Here is a 23,021-nt window from a genome sequence, read left to right as displayed (position 1 = left end):
CCATTCGTCAACGTCCTGTCCCTCCAGTCCAGAGAACACACCAGGGTCGCGATGTTGGGCAACCGTGACGACGGGAGCAGTCGGACAAGCCGAAGCCGTTGCATAGGTGGTCTCGTCACCGGGAGGCATGGTGACAAGCTCGATGTACCGACCACTCCGGGGTTCCGTGGCGAGGACGGGGATCGCTCACCTCCACCAGAATGTTACGCGTAGAAAAATACAGACGGAAGAGGCTATTTACACCGGACTGGAGCCAGAGCGCCAGACCGACATTTTCTCGCGCCAAGGGCACAGACCCACTTCGTCGTCGTTCTCGCGGCGGCTCGTCTCTCGGGTATCTACCGATAATATCGTAATAATATGTTTACTAGCTCTTATAGTACTGTTTCCGTTTATACCCCCCCCCCCTTACGTCATGCTCCTACGGGCACCTGTAATGTCTTCGTAAATAAATAAATAAATAACTTGAAGAGTGAATGCCAGAGTTTCTCAACATGAAGCATAATTTCCACAAAATTGCACTGAGCGATTTTGAAGGTTTTAAATTTCTTTGCAGTTTCATGTAACAAATTAATGCTATGAGGGAGCATGTGATACTTATTTATTTTTATTTATTTATTCAGAATACCCCTAAAGGCCCTCTCGCAGGAGGGTATTACATAGGGGGGGCGGTGCAGTAACGCATACAGATGTAATAAGTGAGTAGTAAGCTGAAAACAAAAATTGGGAACTGATAAACAATAATCACAAAAGATAATAATACAAGACGATTAAGATTATTGTGGTAGTAAAAATAATCAGAAGTGTACAAGAAGAATACGTATCCCAAACACACGAAAAATGGAGGGTAATTTGAGTCATAGAAAGCACTCAGACCATTAATGTATAACAAATCAGTAAACAATACAAAACGTAAACTTAAAAGAAAAAGGCAAAACACCGCAATAAAAATAGGAACAATAACCAAAACAATATGCATGTTACATAGAGGACAAGAACATCTTTTAACATCATTCTTAGCGGAAAAAAAGAATGGGGGTGGGACATGACACAAAAAAGGTTTATGCACTTTCATTAAGGATTAGAAGTTTCTGAAATTAATTTATGTCGGTGACGCTTGCGATGTGTGATGGCAAGCTATTCCACTCGGTTATGGTGCGCGGTATGAATGATCTGGCATAAGTTAGTGTGCGACACGTGAAGCGTTCGATTTTAAAAGGGTGATCACGGCGGGGAAAGATGGCTTGGTGGGGATGCCCGTCAATCTGAATTGCAAATAGCAGATGACAGAGTTTGTGCATCGGCAAGTAGGAGCTTGCTGCATTGTTTCTATTCTAGTCATGGCTATAATGACTAGAAAAGAAACAAGTTGGGACACAGCATGTTACTTCTCGAATTACTTCTCAAACATGTATGTCAAATTTTAGCATTCCTTCAGGGTACGATACAAAACTGAAGGACTCCTGCTAGGGCTCACAGCCCCCTATCTGGTAAACTTGCATACATTTCATGGTGAACCACGTAGTTCAAGAGGACCTGTTGTCATTATGGTGACCACAGCTGAGCTTCTTGTGGCTTGGCGTGGGCGGCTTGCAGACCAATAATCTCTCTTTTGTCCACCTTCCTGAAAAGAGAAATGATGAAACTGACAAAAATGCAAGCAGAAAAGGATGAAACAAAAGTTAGTCCAATAAATGAACAAATCACAGTTCTAGTTGAAGCGTTCAGGAACATACATTGCGAGGATTCTGGCTCTGTGGTGACACATTCACTGTTGACTTGTACGTCCAGAGACAATAGAGTCCAAAGGGGTGATCAAATATGAGTAGCGTCTTGGAAGCTGTAGGCAAAAGAAGAGCGAGCCTCAATTACTATGATGAGCACGAGGTCGCGGGATCGAATCCCGGCCATGGCAACCGCATTTCGATGGGGGCGAAATGCGAAAACACCCGTCTACTTAGATTTAGGTGCACTTAAAGAACCCCAGGTGGTCAAAATTTCCGGAGTCCTCCACTACGGCGTGCCTCATAATCAGAAAGTGGTTTTGGCACGTAAAACCCCATAATTTTTTCAATTACTATGGTGGAGGTGTGGGTGAGTTTGCGATTCACGTAAGACTAAGAACAATGCACAAAACGCTCCATGACAGAAAAGCACACACACACACACACACACACACACACACACACACACACACACACACACACACACACACACACACACACACACACACACACACACACACACACACACACACACACACACACACACACACACACACACACACACACACACACACACACACACACACACACACACACACACACACACACACACACACACACACACACAACACACACACACACACATTTATTATTTATCTCAAATGTCCAATTGTATCACCGGAAGTACATTTTCACTAATGTGCAGCGAATTTATCACAGTGTCTCATTCATGCAAATACAGCCAAAGCTGTTTATTTTTTATACTGTACTCCGTGTTAGGATTTTTAACAACGTGAGAAAATAACAAGAGCCTTGTTTGAATTGCCTTTGAAGAGCAATAACTTTATTATAATTTGCCACTTTGGGAAAAAAATCACTACAGGAATGCCTCGCAACCGAAGAAATTCATAGTTGAAAATGCGAAGTAGTGTTTTTTATACTCACCGGTGCACACACCCAGATGCTGCAAGGTTAATCCGCTTTCTTGGGTAGTTTGCAAACAGACTGTGCTCGGTTCCAGCGACGAGTTTTTACGCTAGCTATAGCACATTTTTTTTCCAACAACACGTCATTACGCGGCCAGGCGCGGCAGATCACTGACAACGGAAGCCGTGTATGTAGCCATTATGCCAGTGAAACGCCGCAGCTGATAAAATTCACTGTCTTCACATTCGCCTGGTAGCGGCTATCGAATGTTGGACGCATAAACTGGCTGAGATATTATTGTGGTCTAAATAAAACGAACTTGCGTGATGCTGTACAAAGGAAACGACCACCCAGTTCGCAAATATAACCGCCGTACAATTTGAACAGATAAACGGCACGGACTGCAATCGATACCAGTGGGCTGCTACTTATCACACGTCATTGATGTCTCAAAACCTTTATTCAACTAATAAAGCACAGGCTTTAAGTACAATAAAAACAATTGTCTGCTGCTTTTGCAAAAAATTCCACGTTAACTATGCTTGACGGTTACTATATGTACATATGTACATCAAATATAGGTGGATGGATGTTATGAGCATACCCTTTGGAACGGGGCAGTGGGTTGCGCCACCAAGCTCTTGCTATTATACTGTCTAATGGCATACCTAGGCTAAAAAAGAAAAACTAACACTATGAACTCCTTCAACCAAATTTTCTGACGCCCCTATTGTGAACTTTGCTTTTCTACGTCTCAGTTTTTTGTCGTTTTCCTACTTCCACCAGTCTTCCAATCGCCTCTTACTAATCTCTATTGCGGACATGTTTACTTTTCCACATAGAGTTTTTCACTATAAAACCTAGAGGGAAATCTGGCGCCACCGTCTATGGGAGTTTCCTAAGGGGCGCCGTGCCGTCATGGGAATGACGGTATATGTGTCTGCGAGGCTTGTGTTGGCTGGTGTTGTAAGATGCTTCGTCTAAAACGTGGATATGGCTACACAAATAACGCGTTCTTAAAGTAAAATCTTCATAAAATGTTTCCATTCATGCATATTACAACTTTACTTACTTGCAATGCATGACCAAGCGAAGAAAAGCAAGAACAAACGACAAACTGTTTCAAAGCGAGCACGAATCTTGTCCTCTGCCCTCCAACTTTAGCGGCCCGCTGATACTTTTTACCTATCATATAGTTGGACATGCAATAACAAGTTCTTATAGTTAAACAAAACATGTTTTTGTGCAATAATAAAGCTAGAACAGATTTTTACGTGCAGTTTTAGTAGAAAATGAGTCATTGTGACAGACGGAACGGTGCTTGCCTGGCTCTCTGAGAACGATGCCAATCCGAAGTCACAATGTATACCGGCATTCCCATGCATACCACAAACCCGGCAAACCTCTCAGCATGGACAATCTGCGCCCACTGTCGCTTATGTCGTCCGTGGGTAAGACCATGGAGCATGCGGTGCTTAACCGTATGAAGCCTTACCTGGAAGAGAACGAGATATATCCTCACATCATTGGCTTTCGTCAGGGGCTGGCGACGCAAGACGCTATGAAGCTGGTCAAAAGCCAGATACTATAGACAGCACAACAAGAGGCATCAAGGCCATTCCAGGCCTAGACCTAGAAAAGGCCTTTTATACCCATACGGCACTCCTTCATTCTACAACAAATCTCAAAACTCGGACTTGGTCAACATCTCCATGACTGCATCCGTGACTTCCTGAGGGGAAGGCAGGCCTTGCTACAAGTCGGGTCCCTGCAGTCGGAGCCAGTCGTACTGGTCGACAGGGGTACCCTGCAGAGCTCGGTGATATCATCTACCTCTTCAACCTGACCATAATAGTCTAGGCAACTGACTCGCATCGAGAACCTCCAACATACCATCTATGCAGATGACGTGACCATGTGGGGGGGGGCAAAGGGGAGCGAGGGACAAATAGAGCACACTTTACAAAATGCGATCCGAGCCGCTGAAGAGTACCTCAAACCAACAGGCCTGCGGTGCTCATCGAGCAAGTCTGAGCTGCTGCTATATAGACCAGAGACGAGGGCCCAAACCGAAGGGACGGGACACAGGCGCCTGCCCATGCGTCCGCCTGTACACCGCTGCAGGCAACACGATTCCGGTGGTCGGTCACATCAAGATGTTGGACATGGCAATAGAGGCGAATGGCTCGAACACCATTGCTGTCGCTAAGCTCACCACGAGGGCCGAGAACGCCACACGCCTACTGAGACGAGTGGCCAACCGGCATCACGGGCTCAAGGAGGACAACCTGCTTAGCCTGGCACAGGCCTTCGTAATCAGTCACTTCGTGTACATCGCGGCCATGCACAGTTGGTCCAAAGTGGTGAGAGACAAGTTTGAAACGCTCCTGCGTAAGGTCGCCAAGAGAGCCGTGGATCTACCCATGCACACGAGCGCGGAGGCAATGGACGCATTAGGCATGTACAGCACGCTGAGCGAGATTGCGGAGGCACAGGAACGGGCACAGATCACCAGGCTGTCCGGCACACCTGCGGGCAGGTGGATCCTACGAGAAATCGATGTCGCGCCTAGAGAGATCGACAGTAACAGCCACGGGCTAACACCCGACCAAAAGATAAAGATCGGGGCAGCCCCTCTGCCCAGGAATGTGAACCCAGAGCACAACATCGACAGAAGACTTGCTCGAGCCAAAGCACTCTCCGACATGCAGCCGCCTTCGTAAAAGCATGCTGCTTTATGGACGCAGCCAAATATCCTGGCAGACGAGCCTATGTAGAAGCGGTGGTCAACAAAGATGGCACGGTCATCAACGCGTGCACGGTCCGCACTGATAGTCCTGAGGTGGCCGAGCAGGCGGCCATCAGCCTTGCACTCCTAGAAGATAATAAAAGCTTGCTATACTTCGACTCCAAGATGGCAGTTCTGTCCTTCGGGACAGGGAGCATATACCCGACCGTCGGCAGAATAATTCGTACTCATCACCTCACCCCACACTACAGCACTTGGTTCCCGGCACACATGGGACCATTGGAGGGGCCGCTGCCTAACCTCAACGAGATGACACACGAGGCCGCACGAGACCTAACTCACCGTGCGAGCCCGGACTCCCTCTCGGCAGGATGGGAGAGCGAGCGCGACCCCCTTATCACTTACAACGATCTCACCCAGCATTATAAGCTAGTCAAGAGAACCATGCCGCTACTGCACAAAGCACTCAATAAAGCACAAGAAGTCACGTACAGGCGGCTTCAGACGGGCACCTACACGTGCCCGGCCTTCCTGCACAAAATCTTTCCCGACGTGCACCCTCACAATACGTGTCGCTACTGTAAGGATATAGCTAGCCTTGCTCACGTGCTCTGGGGGCTGCCCCATGGTGCCGGGGGCTAGGACCACCAAGGAAGAGTAGGACCGAGCTCTAAGCAGCTCGGACCTTGAAGCACAGCTCTGGGCTGCCCATCGGGCCCGCGACGCGGCGGAGGGGCATGGCCTCTCTGTCCCGACGTGGGAGCGGCCCGCTGCGCACTAATCGCGGGCACCGACGGACCTAAAAGAAGTTATTGATCCAGCCATTCATCCAGCTATACATCCATGCATACCACAGCGCAGCAGCGCCAGATTTCCCTCTAGGTAATATAGTTAGAGACTCTGATTTTCCACTTCTCTCGCTGAACCCAAGGGCTTCAACGAGGCCAGTGGTGCCTAAATCGAACGCTGGATAGATGGATGGATGGATAGATGGATGGATGGATGGATGGATGGATGGATGGACGGATGGATGGATGGATGGATGGATGTTATGAGCGTACCCTTTGGAACGGGGCGGTGGGTTGCGCCACCAAGCTCTTGCTATTATACTGCCTAATGTCCTACCTACAGGTTAAAAAAAGAAATAAAGAAAAACGACTATGAACTCCCACAACCAAATTTTCTGACCACCTATTGCGAACTTTGCTTTTGTACGTGTTTGTACGTCTCCGTTTTCTGTCATTTCCCTACTTCCACAAATCTTCCAATCGCCTCTTACTAATTTCTATTGTGGACACGTTTACTTTTCCCCTGATCTCGTTGAACCCAAATGCTTCAAGGAGCCAGTGGTGCCTAAATTGAACGCTGGGCAGATGTCTTCACATTCTAATAAAACATGCTTCATCGTTTCCCTAGCTTTACCGCAGCAACAAATGCTTCTTTTTCCTTCTTATATCTCGCTTTATAGGTGCGTGTTCAAAGGCATCCCGATCGCGCTTCGAAGAGTAATTTATTTATTGTCATACTCTCAAGGCCCGGGGGCATTACAGAGAGGAGTGGTGATTATTACAAACAAATTCGTTAACAATATTCTTGAAGTTTGTAATGAGCTTCCGTTTGAGTTATCACACATTGTTTCTTTCCTGATTTCGTTTTTTTCTCTTTAGTAGTTACTCAAGGCCGGTTTCTTTTGCATTGCCGCCACCCATGAGATTATTTCAGCATTTCTGACTTTCAGCTTGAAGTTCCTTGTTGCTGTGTTTCCCACCCTACAAGCCGTATACTTACTGGTAAGCTTCCTAATTCTTTTCCTCCACTGTGAATCAATGTTTTTCCTGTACAGATACCTGAACACTCTCCCAGCCCATTTACTTTCTTCCATATTCCTCAGTCGTTCTTCATAATCAATTTTACTCTGAGCTTCCCTGACTTCAAAACAAGTCCAGCCAATATCACCCTGCACAGCTTCGTTTGTAGTCTTCCCGTGAGCGCCCAATGCGAGGCGTCCCACTGACCTTTGGTTCCCATCGAGTCCTGATTGTGCCTCTGATTTCAAGCAAGCAATCGCATTTCCAAAAGTAAGTCCTGGAACCATTACACCTTTCCACATACCTCGGAGGACCTCGTACCTACTGTATCCCCATAGCGCTCTGTGCTTCATTATGGCTGCATTTCTCTTCCCCTTCACTGTTATTGTTTTTTCCTGTGTTTCCATATATCTATTGCCTTCATTTATCCATATACCAAGGTATTTATATTCTGTTACCCGAGGTATTTCCTGGCCCTGTATCGCCACTGTGTGTTCCCTGTTTTCATTGAATACCATAACACCTGATTTTCTAATGCTAAATTTCAAACCTAAATTGTTGCCTTCGTGTCCACAGATATTAGCCAGACGTTGCAAATCACTTTGCTTGTTAGCTAGCAACACAATATCGTCCGCATAAGATAAACCTGGAAGCTGCTGCTCTACTACTGTACACCACCTTTTTGTATGAGAGATTAAAACCGATATTGCTTCCATCCATCCATCCTCACCATGTACATCATCCTCACCATGTACATCATAAACAGCAGTGGGGATAAAGGGCACCCCTGCCTCAGTCCCTTGTTGATATGAACTTTTTCCTCGCTCCTCATCCATTCCCATTCAACGCAAACGGTATTTTCTAGGTAAATCTCTCTCAAAATCTGTAGACAATCGTCACCTAAGCCTTCCCCTTCCAGAATATCCAACAAAATGTTGCGTTCGACGTTGTCATAGGCTCCTGTAATGTCTAAAAAGGCCACATATAACGGTCTGCTTTCTACTTTTGAAATTTCAGTACACTCAGTAAGAACAAATAAGTTATCATCTAAACGCCTACCTATTCCGAAGCCATTCTGAAGTTCTCCCAAAATGCCATTATTCTCTGCCCATGCTTGAAGCTTTAATTTGATTGCCTGCGTGGCTAGCCTGTTTATTACCGATGTAATGATCAACGGTCTATACGAGTGAATTCGATCTTTCTTCCCCTTTATAAATTCATCCTACTTTGTCGCCAACTATCTGGTATTCGTCTATCTTTTAAAGTTTTTTCCACTGCTTTCACCAGAGCTTCCTTACTTTTTGGTCCTAGTTCCTTAATCAGCCTAACGGGAATCTCGTCTAGCCCTGTGGCTGTGCCACTTAGGCATTTTCTCTTCGGCTTTCTTCCAGTTGAAATTTGTCAGCACGAGCTCCTTTTCCACCTGGGTCTCTCTCATGCTCTTTTTTTTCTTCAAATACAACCTCGTCGTTGCTTGGAAAGTTGGAAAAAGGAAGAAGGGGGCGCCACCTCTCGAGTGCGCGTCGTCGTACTGCGCGCTACAGTCCAAGAAGGGCACAAGGTTTAAAAAAAATAAAATTAGATGCTGATGTTTTACGTGACAGAATCACCATAGGATTAGGAGGCACGACACGTAGTGGGAAACCTCGGGTTAATTCGGACCACCCGCGGAATTCCTTAGCGAGCACTGGGTGCGCGCTAAGGAAAGAGCACCACATTGTTGTTTTTGCAACGTTCCTTCTTGCTTATTAAATATAAGTTAAATATTATCTTGCAAGTTTTAAAGTATAGACGCGTGGTGCCGGCCGTTTACGCAATGCTTCAAGCAGTTTGTTAATTTTTTTAAATTCTCAGCTGACAGGCCGTGTCGTATAAGCGTAAATGAGTTGGCAGCGCCATGTCGTCTGCTTCCACTTCCTAAGTGGCGAGTGCAGGAGAGCCGTGAAGTGGCTCCTGTAGGGCCATCTTTGCCCGTGTCAAACTCTCGCCCTTCGTCACGTGTTCGAACATGACTCGCACGCAGCTGTGCTTCTCTCACCGCTGCGATATGCCTGTCGGCGCGTCGCGTGATAAGAACAATGGAACGTGAAATCAAACATTGCAGTATTCGGGCCCTGCATTGCCTGCGCGAAGTAGAATCGAAGAGCGTGGTGCTGACGGCACGCGCTGTATACACTGTGAAATTGAGAATGAAAGTGCGGCGCTACCGAAATAGAGCAAAAAAAAACACGGCATCCATATATAAGAGATCTCCATACTCTGACTCCACAGTCTTATTGGCCGAATAAGGGAAGTTCTGGAGCTGCCTGGTTGGAACCCTTCTGGCTACCGAATGACCATCTGCGAGCTGGACGCTGGCGAGAGCACGAGGAATTCGTGCAAATATTTCCTTGGCATTGGCTTTGACAGCCGCAGTCACAGGAAACCTGACTCAGCCCATCTACCAGCTAACACAGTAATTGCGAGAGCAACTTCGTGGACAGTGTCGGCCACAGATATCTAGTCCATTCCGAATAATGATTCGCTTCCGATGGACCTGCAGGCCAGTGGCCAGGTACCGCAGCGCGCAATTCCTCCGCGGAACGGCCGCTGGGGCGCTCGTACCCGAGTCTCCTCCGGTTCGTAGCGTAGCTAGCTAAAGGTCTGCCTAGAAAGCCGACAGTGGCAGTGCAAATAATTTTCCGCCACCTCATCAAACGCGTATCGCACCTCTAGCCGTCGTCGACACCGAAAGAGCAACGCCAGCGAGCGATAGCCACCAAGCGATAGCCACCAACGCAAGCGCCCGCGACGCCCACGCGGGTGTAGCGTTGTCTCCGGGGCAGCGCGGATGGTGCGCGCGGCCATAGTCGGAAGCCAACAGCCAAGCCACAGCAAAGCGAACTACCTCTTCGCCGGTTCCGCTTTGAGCCGACGGTAGGTTCGCTTTGAAAATTATTGACAGGTGGGTGACGTCTTCATAGCTTGCGGTGCGCGCCCCGCTGTCTTTTACAGCAGCTGGCGCAAGCACAATTCTGACCAATCACATGATGCCAAGTGAACCGTTCACACACACACACTCTCTCTCTCTCTCTGAACTCACTCTTAAACAGTTGCACCCTTTGAGGTGTATATTTGTTCCACAACGACAATTATCATCTGCATTGCTTGCGTTTCCTTTCTTGAAAACGCTGCGCTCGCTACTCTCCTGTCGAGAATGCTGTGTCACGCTGATAACGCTTTCGTGTTGTGGGACACGATACAACCAAAAGGGTGTAAACTTTTCAAAAAAAAGTGAATGTCAAGGGCAGGGCTAAATTTATAAAATGTAACGCAGTGCGGTTTAAAATATCTTATTGTAATAAACTTTACACTAAAAGCTTGCACAGCAGGGGTGGCGAGCTTCTGCAGTTCTACGCTACTGGGCGGTGTACACCGACCATATACAGTTCGCGAAATCCGACGCCACTCAAAATGTGAGGTGCGAGGCCGATCGGCCGCGTCAGAAAAACCTTCACGTGTCGGGCGAAGAGTAGCGCTTCGGGGACTAGCCGCGTGAACATTTGAGGCAACTCATTAATGAGTTGGTAGTATCGCGCCCACCTCTCTCCCTGTTGATCAAGGTGTCGGCAGACTGTATACGGTGCGGTTAACACAGTTCTCGACACACTCTTTTTTTTTAAGCGAAGCTTTCTTTTCCTCTTCCTTCGGCTTTCGCGCTTATGCTGCTGTCTGGCACACCGCTTCGAGGGGGTGCTTCAGAGCGTGTGTATACATGACAGGAACGCGGCAGAGAGGAAAGGCGACGCGAGAAACTCGTTTGGACCTTTGCACCGCGTGGAATGTACACAGTGCCCTCTGGAGCTCCCTTAGGCGTCGCCACGTTAGCCTGTTGGGGGCTGTAATTATCCGTCACCCCCCCCCCCCGCATAAGCATTGCAGCAGCGCTTACCTTTCTACTAACGTGCAAGTCCAGAGGGAAGCTAGATGAAATGGTAGAGAGGAGACATTTAATGGATAGAACCGAGGCAGATGCGAAGCGAGTGAATAACAGCCTCGCCACTCTTCGCTTGCACTTACCCTACAAGAAGGACGAGGAAGGGGAAGTTATTAAAAAACCGGCTGCCAAGCTTATTGAATACACTACAGAAACAAAATATAGAGCCCGACAAAATTACTTTTGCGGACCTTCGAAAATACTTTAGTGCGTAGAAGAAGAAAACAAAAAGGGAAACAAGAATAGCATAGTTAGTGTATAATTTTGCTGCACTTTCACTGCGGAGTTATCTGCGCTTTCTGCGGTGTATTTTGTGTGCGCTGGTCTCTGGTGGCGTTCTTGTATGGATAAACATTGTCTTGAAAGCTGAATGTTTGTACTTCATAACCTGTAATTTGTATGACGATGTCTGAATATGGAATGAGTTTTATCTTTTTGTATGCATGGATTTCAGTCAGTGCTGATTATAACTCATATATATTACATAATTTGCTGACTGCTACGTGAAGTTGCCAGTGCGGGGGCCTGCGGCCTTGTCAAGCTGCAATGCGACAGCTTTTTCTGTAGGCCTCCGGCATCGTGTTTTTTGGATGCAAATAAAGTTATTATTATTATTATTATTATTATTATTATTATTATTATTATTATCATTATATGGTAAAGGTGACGTGAGAAGGCAAGGAAATGCTACTGCTTTGGGCTTTACTACGACAGACGCAACAGCGGTTGCGGGCAAACAAGTTAAATTTAAGTTCAAAGTACGTTACGGTGCTTTTCTGTCATTTCTTAAAAATAAACACCACGCAAATTTGTCGAGCGGTCAACTTACCCTGTGCGTGCGGAAGCAAAGCTGCATTAAATCACACCGTGGGGTCTAGGTGACATTACGGAAGCTGTCTGTGATAGCGCGACGCTGTGTTGTGACGTCATCGCGTTCTTGAAAGAACCATGATTCCGTGCTGCGTTCAGAGAACGCGTGTTAGACTTGCTTCATGATGAGCACCCTGGCAGCACTCACATGAAAATGCTAGCCAGAAGCTTTGTATGGTGGCCGGGTCTGGATCAAACCATCGAGATGTACGTCAGGAAATGCAAAATCTGCCAGACAGTCCAACCAGCTGCCCAACCCGTGCCGCTCCATCCGTGGAGCTACCCATCGAAGTGTTGGACACGAGTTCACGTTGATTTTGCATGCAACAATTCTCACATGTTCCTTGTTTTAGTTGATTCTTTTTCTAAATGGGTGGCAGTTTGGCCGATGTCCTCAACGTCTACCACGAAGACGGTTGACAGACTAAGAAATGTCTCTGCAGCCTACGGGCTGCCTGAAACGTTAGTCTGTGACAACGGGCCTCAGTTCAAGCCTGTTGAATTCTCGGACTTCTTAGAGCGCAATGGTGTGAAGCATGTCCGTGCCCCGCCATATCACCCCGCGTCCAATGGTGCGAAAACGGGCGCTGTTAAAGGCAGTCATGGAGCGTGATGTGACTCGCGTGCGATCGCTTCAGGAGTGTGTGGATAATTTTCTTATCGCCTACAGAAGTACACCAAGCAGTTTGACGGGGAAACACCGGCACAGTTGTTTCTTAGGCGTCAACCGCGCACGAAGCTTTCTTTGCTCAAGCCCAGCTTTGTCGGTGACATGCGGCAAAAGCAAGCTGACATGAACAACAAGCGTGATGTGTCGCGTGGTGCTGATCGTGTGTTTCGCGAAGGTGATCGCGTGTACGTGAAGCGGAACATTCCTCTTGGGAGGCAGGTGTGGCTCAACAAGCTGTGACATACGTTGTGGAAGTGCGCAGGCATATTCGATTTACCGACGCCGACCATCTACGCCCAAACCATGCTGATCCAGCGGCAGCCCCAGAGCGACCAGTTGCAACAGAACCGTCAAATTGTCGGCCTCTACTCAGTGGTCCGTTACCTAACGAAAGGGCTCGATCAGCTCGAGTACCAGAAGGACAGAGTCCGACAACTCTTCAACCTCCTCTAGTGGATGACGTAGTGCCGACCTCTGTTAGTACAGACTTGGCACCACAGCAAAGACCAGGGCAGCTGCAAGCGTCAGAGCCAACGCCACCTATAAGGGAAGAACCAATCCTTCGTAGAAGCACTAGTTTGCGCAAGCAACCGGATCGGTTCAGACACGATAACTTTTAAGTAGAGCCTGTGGGGGGGAAAGAAATGTGATAGCGCGACGCTGTGTTGTGACGTCATCACGGTCTTGAAAGAACGATGATTCCGTGCTGCGTTATGACGCCTCTCGGGCCTATATATATTGCTGCGTACTGTTCAATAAACGTTCGTCGTCCATGTCTGGCGTCAGCGATATCACTGTCATACATCAGCACTTCTATGCCCGCAGCGGCAACTCTGCGGCTATGGCATTGCTCAAAGTCGCGGGTTTGATCTCGACCACGGCAGCCGCATTTCGACGGGAGCACAAAAAAAAAAAAAAAAAAAACGCTCGTGCACTTAAGGGACACGCCTAAGAACACCGCGGTGTCAAAATTAGTCCGGAGTCCGCCACTACGGCGTGCCTCATAATCTGATTGTAGTTTTGGCACGCACAGCCCCGCAATCCCTATTAAAGTTTAATACTTCTGCCACGATGCGATGTGCAATGCGAGGGAATGAGTATGCTCAACTCTCTCAGAAGTTATGAAGTATGGCGCACACCAAGAACTCAAGCAAACACCTCCGCCTGTGTGCTCTGTGAACCGCACATACAAATAGCAGTGGTGCTCGCAAGATAACGTTTTGCAACTTACCACTCTCGTGTTTAACTAAACGTTGAATAAATTAAGCGCTCGCCGTCAACATCGCCGCTAATTAGCGTCAATCAAAGCAAACAACACAGAAAGCTTCGCTTACATAGGTTCCCACAGTGCGTGGGACCCGCGTAATTTTTTTTATTCTTCGTACAACCACAAAAGCAAAAAATCAAACTTTTCCTCAACGAGTCTTATTGTTTGGTACACTTTTCCAACGTCACCGCTTTTGCTCTGTGTAAACGATTCCGCGATTTCTCCTGGAACAACTTCTGCTTTTCCGGCAGCATACTGTGTGAGCTGCTTGTCAAGCTGTTTCGAAAGACACCGTGCTGCTGCGACCAAAGGTCCCCACTTGAGACACGGTTGTCTTATTTCGTACCGCTTTCTACACGCATGTGTTGTTATCACTGTGTTTCTGCGGGGACTCGCAGATGTCCTGTTCCACTACAGGCGGCGCTCGCGTCGGGACCCGCCTGGCCCATGGCCCGGCGTCACCACGTGGCCATATTTGTTCCCGGAGCGGTGGAGAGTCGCGCGCCGCTGCGAGCGAGTGACGAGCCATGGGTAGCGACGCGCGGAACAAGGCTTTCGCCGGCGTGCGCTACCATACACCAGAGGAGGGCAGGTGAGACGCATGCTGGCTGTTCGCCAAGCTTAGTTGCGTGCAGCACAGTTACGCTGGCGGCGCGGATTGGAAATATCGAAAGAGGTAATTCAGGTGCAACGCGAAAAGCCGCACCGTAGCCGGCACAAATTAGGCATTGCAAGCTGAAATTGTACGGCATATCCGTGGCCACATGGTCAACGCGTCCGCTTTCAACAAAGCGGTGCCTTGGCAGTGCACGACGGACGCGAGTGACGTCAGAGGCCAGCCGTTGCTCGATCGCTGTCGCATTGATGACGCAGCTGGCCTGCGTGCACAACGCGCACGGCCGACGAGCAGCACACATCGGGGAACTAGCGAGAAAAAGCTGCGCGGCCGGACAGACGCTGTGAGCGGATCACGTAAGGACTGGCGTTTATTTATTTATATTACCCCCAAGGGCCCTCACGCGAGGGTATAACATAGGGGGGGGTGGGCACAAAAATGAAATATACACAAGAAATAAAACTACATGAAATAAACACCCCCCCACACACACACATAAGGAACATAAAATAAATAGATATAAAGAAGGGGTATATGCACTTAGTCATGAAAACACAAGAACATTTTGCATAATATGTTAATATGTGCATGTAACTATATGTAATAACTAATCTGCTACCACTAACAGTTTTCTTGCAACAAGGTTTGGAAAGATGGTAAGTTAACTTCAGTAGCTATGCGTGATAGTAGGTTATTCCATTCTATTATTGTGCGAGGAATAAATGATTTTGCGCAGAGCGATGAGCGGCACATTATGCGTTTTACTTTGTTAGCGTGGTCACGGCGCGGGCAAACTGCAGGGGGTGGTGAAAAGAAGTCATCGTAAAGCGTGGAATGGTGATAAAGTTTATGAAATAAGGTTAGGCGAGCAAACTGGCGTCGACGTGATAGTGATTCCAACTCGGCACGTCGTTTTAACGATGTGACGTTGGTGAAGCGTGAATAATCGCAAAAGATGAAGCGAACAGCACGGTTTTGCAAAGAATCAATGTTATTGATTATGTATGCTTGATCAGGATCCCATATGGCAGAAGCATATTCAATTTTTGGGCGGATCAGCGTGATATAAGCAAGTTTAAGTGTGAAGGTGCGTTCTTGAGGTTACGCTTAAGAAGACCGAGTGCTCGGTTAGCTGATGCTAAGACGGTGTTAATTGGTAATGCCAAGTCAGACTAAAGATGAAGGCCAAGATACTTGTAAGTTGGCGCAAGTTCTACTCTAGCATTATTGAGAAAGTAGGTGGTAGGAAGTCGAGTGGAATTGTTGGTAAATGACATTAGCTTGGTTTTAGACGTATTGAAAGACATTAACCACGAGGAGCACCAAGCGATCATCGCATCAAGATCAGTTTGTAAGGAAAATCGGTCAGCGTCATTACTAATATTACGATACATAACACAATCATCTGCGAATAATCGAATTCGAGATGACGCATTTGGGTAGATCATTAATAAAAATTAAGAAAATTAGGGGACCAGATTGGCGTTGGCCAATCCTTGGCGATTACATCATCAGCGAACGAGGGCGGCTAATTAGAAAATACACTTTTACAGCTAAGCTGTATAGCTCTACTGTCCAAGAGAATTTTTGTGTTGTTGGCGTGGTAAGCAAAAAACTCCCGATACGTGGGCCAATCCCGGAGATAGTGAAATGCCGGCCCGACCCGCAGCGGAGGTGGAGCAGGCGTTAAGCACTCCCCATACCTGGGCCGATCCCGAAGCTAGTGCAATACCGGCACGACCCGCAGCGGAGGTGGAGCAGACGTTAAGCACTCCCCATACCTGGGCCGATCCCGAAGCTAGTGCAATACCGGCCCGACCCGCAGCGGAGGTGGAGCAGGCGTTAAGCACTCCCCATACCTGGGCCGATCCCGAAGCTAGTGCAATACCGGCCCGACCCGCAGCGGAGGTGGAGCAGACGTTAAGCACTCCCCATACCTGGGCCGATCCCGAAGCTAGTGCAATACCGGCCCGACCCGCAGCGGAGGTGGAGCAGGCGTTAAGCACTCCCCATACCTGGGCCGATCCCGAAGCTAGTGCAATACCGGCCCGACCCGCAGCGGAGGTGGAGCAGACGTTAAGCACTCCCCATACCTGGGCCGATCCCGAAGCTAGTGCAATACCGGCCCGACCCGCAGCGGAGGTGGAGCAGGCGTTAAGCACTCCCCATACCTGGGCCGATCCCGAAGCTAGTGCAATACCGGCACGACCCGCAGCGGAGGTGGAGCAGACGTTAAGCACTCCCCATACCTGGGCCGATCCCGAAGCTAGTGCAATACCGGCACGACCCGCAGCGGAGGTGGAGCAGGCGTTAAGCACTCCCCATACCTGGGCCGATCCCGAAGCTAGTGCAATACCGGCCCGACCCGCAGCGGAGGTGGAGCAGACGTTAAGCACTCCCCATACCTGGGCCGATCCCGAAGCTAGTGCAATACCGGCACGACCCGCAGCGGAGGTGGAGCAGGCGTTAAGCACTCCCCATACCTGGGCCGATCCCGAAGCTAGTGCAATACCGGCACGACCCGCAGCGGAGGTGGAGCAGGCGTTAAGCACTCCCCATACCTGGGCCGATCCCGAAGCTAGTGCAATACCGGCACGACCCGCAGCGGAGGTGGAGCAGGCGTTAAGCACTCCCCATACCTGGGCCGATCCCGAAGCTAGTGCAATACCGGCCCGACCCGCAGCGGAGGTGGAGCAGACGTTAAGCACTCCCCATACCTGGGCCGATCCCGAAGCTAGTGCAATACCGGCACGACCCGCAGCGGAGGTGGAGCAGACGTTAAGCACTCCCCATACCTGGGCCGATCCCGAAGCTAGTGCAATACCGGCACGACCCGCAGCGGAGGTGGAGCAGGCGTTAAGCACTCCCCATACCTGGGCCGATCCCGAAGCTAGTGCAATACCGGCCCGACCCGCAGCGGAGGTGGAGCAGGCGTTAAGCACTCCCCATACCTGGGCCGATCCCGAAGCTAGTGCAATACCGGCCCGACCCGCAGCGGAGGTGGAGCAGACGTTAAGCACTCCCCATACCTGGGCCGATCCCGAAGCTAGTGCAATACCGGCCCGACCCGCAGCGGAGGTGGAGCAGACGTTAAGCACTCCCCATACCTGGGCCGATCCCGAAGCTAGTGAAATGCCGGCCCGACCCGCAGCGGAGGTGGAGCAGGCGTTAAGCACTCCCCATACCTGGGCCGATCCCGAAGCTAGTGCAATACCGGCCCGACCCGCAGCGGAGGTGGAGCAGGCGTTAAGCACTCCCCATACCTGGGCCGATCCCGAAGCTAGTGCAATACCGGCCCGACCCGCAGCGGAGGTGGAGCAGACGTTAAGCACTCCCCATACCTGGGCCGATCCCGAAGCTAGTGCAATACCGGCCCGACCCGCAGCGGAGGTGGAGCAGACGTTAAGCACTCCCCATACCTGGGCCGATCCCGAAGCTAGTGCAATACCGGCCCGACCCGCAGCGGAGGTGGAGCAGACGTTAAGCACTCCCCATACCTGGGCCGATCCCGAAGCTCGTGCAATACCGGCCCGACCCGCAGCGGAGGTGGAGCAGACGTTAAGCACTCCCCATACCTGGGCCGATCCCGAAGCTAGTGCAATACCGGCCCGACCCGCAGCGGAGGTGGAGCAGGCGTTAAGCACTCCCCATACCTGGGCCGATCCCGAAGCTAGTGCAATACCGGCACGACCCGCAGCGGAGGTGGAGCAGACGTTAAGCACTCCCCATACCTGGGCCGATCCCGAAGCTAGTGCAATACCGGCACGACCCGCAGCGGAGGTGGAGCAGGCGTTAAGCACTCCCCATACCTGGGCCGATCCCGAAGCTAATGCAATACCGGCCCGACCCGCAGCGGAGGTGGAGCAGACGTTAAGCACTCCCCATACCTGGGCCGATCCCGAAGCTAGTGCAATACCGGCACGACCCGCAGCGGAGGTGGAGCAGACGTTAAGCACTCCCCATACCTGGGCCGATCCCGAAGCTAGTGCAATACCGGCCCGACCCGCAGCGGAGGTGGAGCAGACGTTAAGCACTCCCCATACCTGGGCCGATCCCGAAGCTAGTGCAATACCGGCCCGACCCGCAGCGGAGGTGGAGCAGGCGTTAAGCACTCCCCATACCTGGGCCGATCCCGAAGCTAGTGCAATACCGGCACGACCCGCAGCGGAGGTGGAGCAGACGTTAAGCACTCCCCATACCTGGGCCGATCCCGAAGCTAGTGCAATACCGGCACGACCCGCAGCGGAGGTGGAGCAGGCGTTAAGCACTCCCCATACCTGGGCCGATCCCGAAGCTAATGCAATACCGGCCCGACCCGCAGCGGAGGTGGAGCAGACGTTAAGCACTCCCCATACCTGGGCCGATCCCGAAGCTAGTGCAATACCGGCCCGACCTGCAGCGGAGGTGGAGCAGACGTTAAGCACTCCCCATACCTGGGCCGATCCCGAAGCTAATGCAATACCGGCCCGACCCGCAGCGGAGGTGGAGCAGACGTTAAGCACTCCCCATACCTGGGCCGATCCCGAAGCTAGTGCAATACCGGCACGACCCGCAGCGGAGGTGGAGCAGGCGTTAAGCACTCCCCATACGTGGGCCGATCCCGAAGATAGTGCGATGGCGGGCCTACCCGCGGCGCAGATGCAGTTCGCCATTAAGGGGCCCACATACACAGCTTCGCTGGTCATCCTTCTTCACAGAGTGGAAGGGCACTGAGCTTTTTTTTTTACAAAATAAAAACCTTTGTGAAATTTGGCCCTGCGGATTAAATATTTCGGCGCTGTACATTTTTTTCGTGCCGTCTAAAAATGATTTGTTGCTTGTGGACTGTGTTTGACTAAGGATATGTGAATCGTTAACTTTTTAGATCGAATCGAATATCGAATACTTTTCGAATAATAAACAGCTTGCTTCACCCTTAATATGAAAAAAGTATTTGTTATGTTCATAACATGCACAACGTTAGCATTTTGATTTCATGACACTGGGAAATCTGAAATTCGATTTATTTTAAGCACAAATATAACATTACAAACAAGAGAAATAAGGGAAGATGGAGGCTTGTTCAGCAGTGGACGAACAACGCCTGGAGCTTGGTCAAGCCGTTTACATAAACAGAGAGTTCGCATAAAACCGGTTCATAGGTCATGAATTTCAGAGAGACAGTATTGTGTGCCATTACGCAAGACATCTACGTAGACCGGCGTACACACACGCACGCACACGAAATTTTTTTTTCATTTATTCAATTCTATGTATGGTCGTGCAGAATTGACGTTGGGCAATACTCGAAAAATATTTGAGTGTGCAAATACTGACAATTCTATTCGAGCCCTGAGTAGAATAGGCCACTGTTCGATTTCGTTATTGAAACTCTCGAAGTTCGCGCAACTCTACAGATTTCAGCGAGGGTTAGGCGCAGCTCACTAACGGCAAAAGATATCTTGGTGAAAACTTGTCACCGTTGGTGCTGGCCGCTTACCGCAGGAAACGTTTGAATTTTCTCACGCACATCTGGTCCTTGAATTCGTTAACCGGCCCTGTAAGTAGGGAGATGCAGCAGCTTTGATTTTTCACAATAACGTGCTTGCACTGCACAGACGAGCGGAGGTGCACTGCTGTTGCCAGCAGAGCACTTTTCCTGCAGGCAGGGCCAAGTCCGAGCTGAGCAGATCACGTGGCGCCAGTGCAATTTAACGGAATGCATAATGACAGCTACCAAAGAGGTGGGAATGCCAACGCGCACCAACCTTTCCGCGAAACCAGCGCTGGATTAAACGGGGGAGGGGGGGGGGAGGGCTAGAGGGGCTGCAGCCCAGGGCCTCAGCTCGGACAGTAGGAGAAGGGGGCCCATTTATTCTAACCTGCTTAGTATATGGAACCATGGGCAACGGAACTTCGAGCGGCATGTATGAAGTGAGAAAACCAGAACGAGCAGATGGGGCCCCCCGCCTAATGTAACAGCATGCGTTTAGCCTGACAATTTGGGGAGAGCTTGTCGAGCTGCAAAAACAGGAATCCCCCGCCATCCCGGCGAGGCCCTCTTTCTTAGGATGCGAGGTGCGTTTGCTTGGAAGAGTTTTCGTGGTTTCCTGTCAGTCCGTCTGTCCAGTGCTGTCTGGAGAGGAGGGGCAAGGGGGAAACACCTAAGACATGTAATGTGGGATGAGTACCTAAATCTCCCTTGCCCCTCGTCACCACGCCACCCTCCACCTCCCATATAGTTAGGCCGCTGTCCTTCTCATAGAAAGGACGTGTTGCAATACCCAACAGTGCCTCCCATTCGACTTTTCTTTACCGTGACGGTAATTTGGGCGGGTGAGGATGAGTCCGATAGCAGATGATGATGATGAGTCTGATGGCAGAGTCTAGGCAGGAAAGGAAAGAAGACGTCACACGGGTGCTTTTGTCCCCGTGCCGTGGGGCATGGAATGTTCACTGTTCGGGCTAGGGTTGTGGAAGAGCGAAGGGGGAAGTTGAAGAGCTGGACACAAAGGCCTGTCTCAGGGCCCATTCCTGCCTAGTGGCTGTGCACCCTGGCGTGCCTTCGACGGAAAAAGTAGGTTAGACTGGCCACCGAACTTTCCAGAAAGAAGTAGAAAAAGATGACTCAGAGGCGACAGAGGGCGCGTTACTTCGCCCGCGCTAGGAGTCGCCCTCTCCCCTTCGTTCTCGCGCTCGGCATCGACGGGGCGAAAGAAAAATCTAGAACCTCCCAGAACAGACGATTGCTCCTAGCCAATAGGAGGACGAGGCCGGAACGAGAGAAGGAGTGAGTTTGTACGGAGATGGAGGGAATTTGTACAAGGAATTCTATGCTATGTGAACGCCTGCGTGGGGCTAGTAACAGACAGACGCGGCACGCGTCTATGAAAGGAAGTTGATCGCGGGCTGCGATTCAGCCCTGAGCCGCCGGTTAAGCTTGCATACGCCCGCTTGCTGAGGAGCTCCCAGGGGACGCACCTCTGTCGGCCAGCCAAGAACCATCCAGGCAGCATGCGCCAGTCATGGGGACGGCCACCGTTGGACACCTGCGGTCGCGTCGGACTGACGAAGTGCCCGGTGAATAATTAGCATCCATTCATTAGAAAATACTCGGTCGGAAGCATCAAAGTGGTGCGTCTAAACGAAAGGCGAAGTTAGAAAGAAAAGAGCGTGAAAGGATGCTACCAAAGATGACAAAATACCTACTGAATGCAGCTTCCGCGGAGTAGTATGATCGCTCTACCCATCCGTGTCAAACTCCCAATAGTACCGACTGTGCTTCTGTGGAAGACTTGCCAACTCCATCACCGCGGTTTCCTGGCAAGAAGCAAGGTTTGACTCATCTTGGTTGTCTGGATCCTGTGAAAACGGTGCCAACCTCAGTCGTCCACATTTCTGAGCAACCGACGCTAACCGAGCCCTGTCCTGTTCCTGAGTCAGTAACGTCTATGCTACTCGGCGGGGCCCCTGCCACAGAGCTCCAGGTGTCCGGTCCGCCACACCCGATTTCTACTACTGCTGATCAACAGGTGCTAAACCTCCCCGATGAGCCTCCTTCTACTGACGAGCGCCAGGAAACAACACTCCAAGAACCGACTCACTTGTTTCCTGTTAGTTTGGCTTCAAATTATCGTGTTCCCACCCACAAAGTGGGCCTCGAGAGGACGAATGAGACGGCTTCTCGTTGCGGCAACAGAGAAGTATAAACACCCCCGCAGCAAGAGGTACGTTGCGAGATTCTCCGAAGTGACCCTGCCAAGTGGCCGGACGTTATTAGTGACAGCTTTCGGAGTGTATGCCTTGAGAAAGGGCCATTGTATTTTCAAAATAGGGCAGAAAGCTTTCCATCTTCTGAAAGGCAATACAAAACTCAGAAACGCTACATATCACCTATTTTCGTGCGAAAAGCTGTAAATGCGGAGGCGTACGAGCGACACTGGTTAATGTACTCGGAGCCCAAAGGTTCCGTTTACTGTTCATGTGCAAGCTATTTTCGATTTCAACCAACCCCAGTGCTTTAACCACGCACGGCTTTTCTGATAGGAAAAGAGCAGAAGAAAAGGTTTGCGCACATGAAAATAGCGTCGAGCACCGGAACTACGTGGCAGCATGGCTCGCCCGCTCTAACTCGAGCAGCACAATTGACAAGAAGCTGGTTAAGCGTCTTGTCACTGAGACCGCTTACTGGACAGAGGTGTTGAAGCGCGCGTTGTAGTTAAGCTTCTAGCTGAGCGCAACCTAGCGTTTAGGGGCAGTGAGATCTTCGGTTCACCGAGAAATGGCAATTATATGGGAGTGCTTGAGACCATTGCCAAGTTTGATCACTTTCTAGAGTAGCACGTCAAACGCCACGGGAACAAAGGAAAAGGTCACCCATCGTATCTGTCAAAAACCATTTGTGGTGAATTTATCGAGCATATGGCAAAGGCTGT

At 50.0% G+C, this 23,021-nt stretch overlaps 2 protein-coding genes across 3 annotated transcripts in view; one reads left to right on the top strand and one right to left on the bottom strand.

Moving 5' to 3' along the window:
* LOC142559732 (sodium-dependent glucose transporter 1A-like) overlaps window positions 1–23,021 on the top strand; it is a 253,170-nt gene that overhangs the window by 84,836 nt on the left and 145,313 nt on the right. The window contains exon 6 of one of the 2 annotated variants that reach the window (XM_075671321.1): window positions 14,390–14,583. The exons of the other annotated variant lie outside the window; for it this stretch is intronic. The gene's annotated coding sequence lies outside the window, so the exon portion shown is untranslated. The remainder of the gene's footprint in view (window positions 1–14,389; window positions 14,584–23,021) is intronic. 2 annotated transcript variants of the gene reach the window in all.
* The window catches only part of LOC142559852 (BBSome complex member BBS2-like), a 220,939-nt gene that overhangs the window by 95,910 nt on the left and 102,008 nt on the right, over window positions 1–23,021 (bottom strand). The window lies entirely within an intron of this gene.

Source organism: Dermacentor variabilis, chromosome 10, assembly GCF_050947875.1.
Source record: "Dermacentor variabilis isolate Ectoservices chromosome 10, ASM5094787v1, whole genome shotgun sequence".
Taxonomy (NCBI): domain Eukaryota; kingdom Metazoa; phylum Arthropoda; class Arachnida; order Ixodida; family Ixodidae; genus Dermacentor; species Dermacentor variabilis.
The sequence above is the reverse complement of the archived record's forward strand: the minus strand, read 5'-3'. Positions and strand labels throughout refer to the sequence as shown.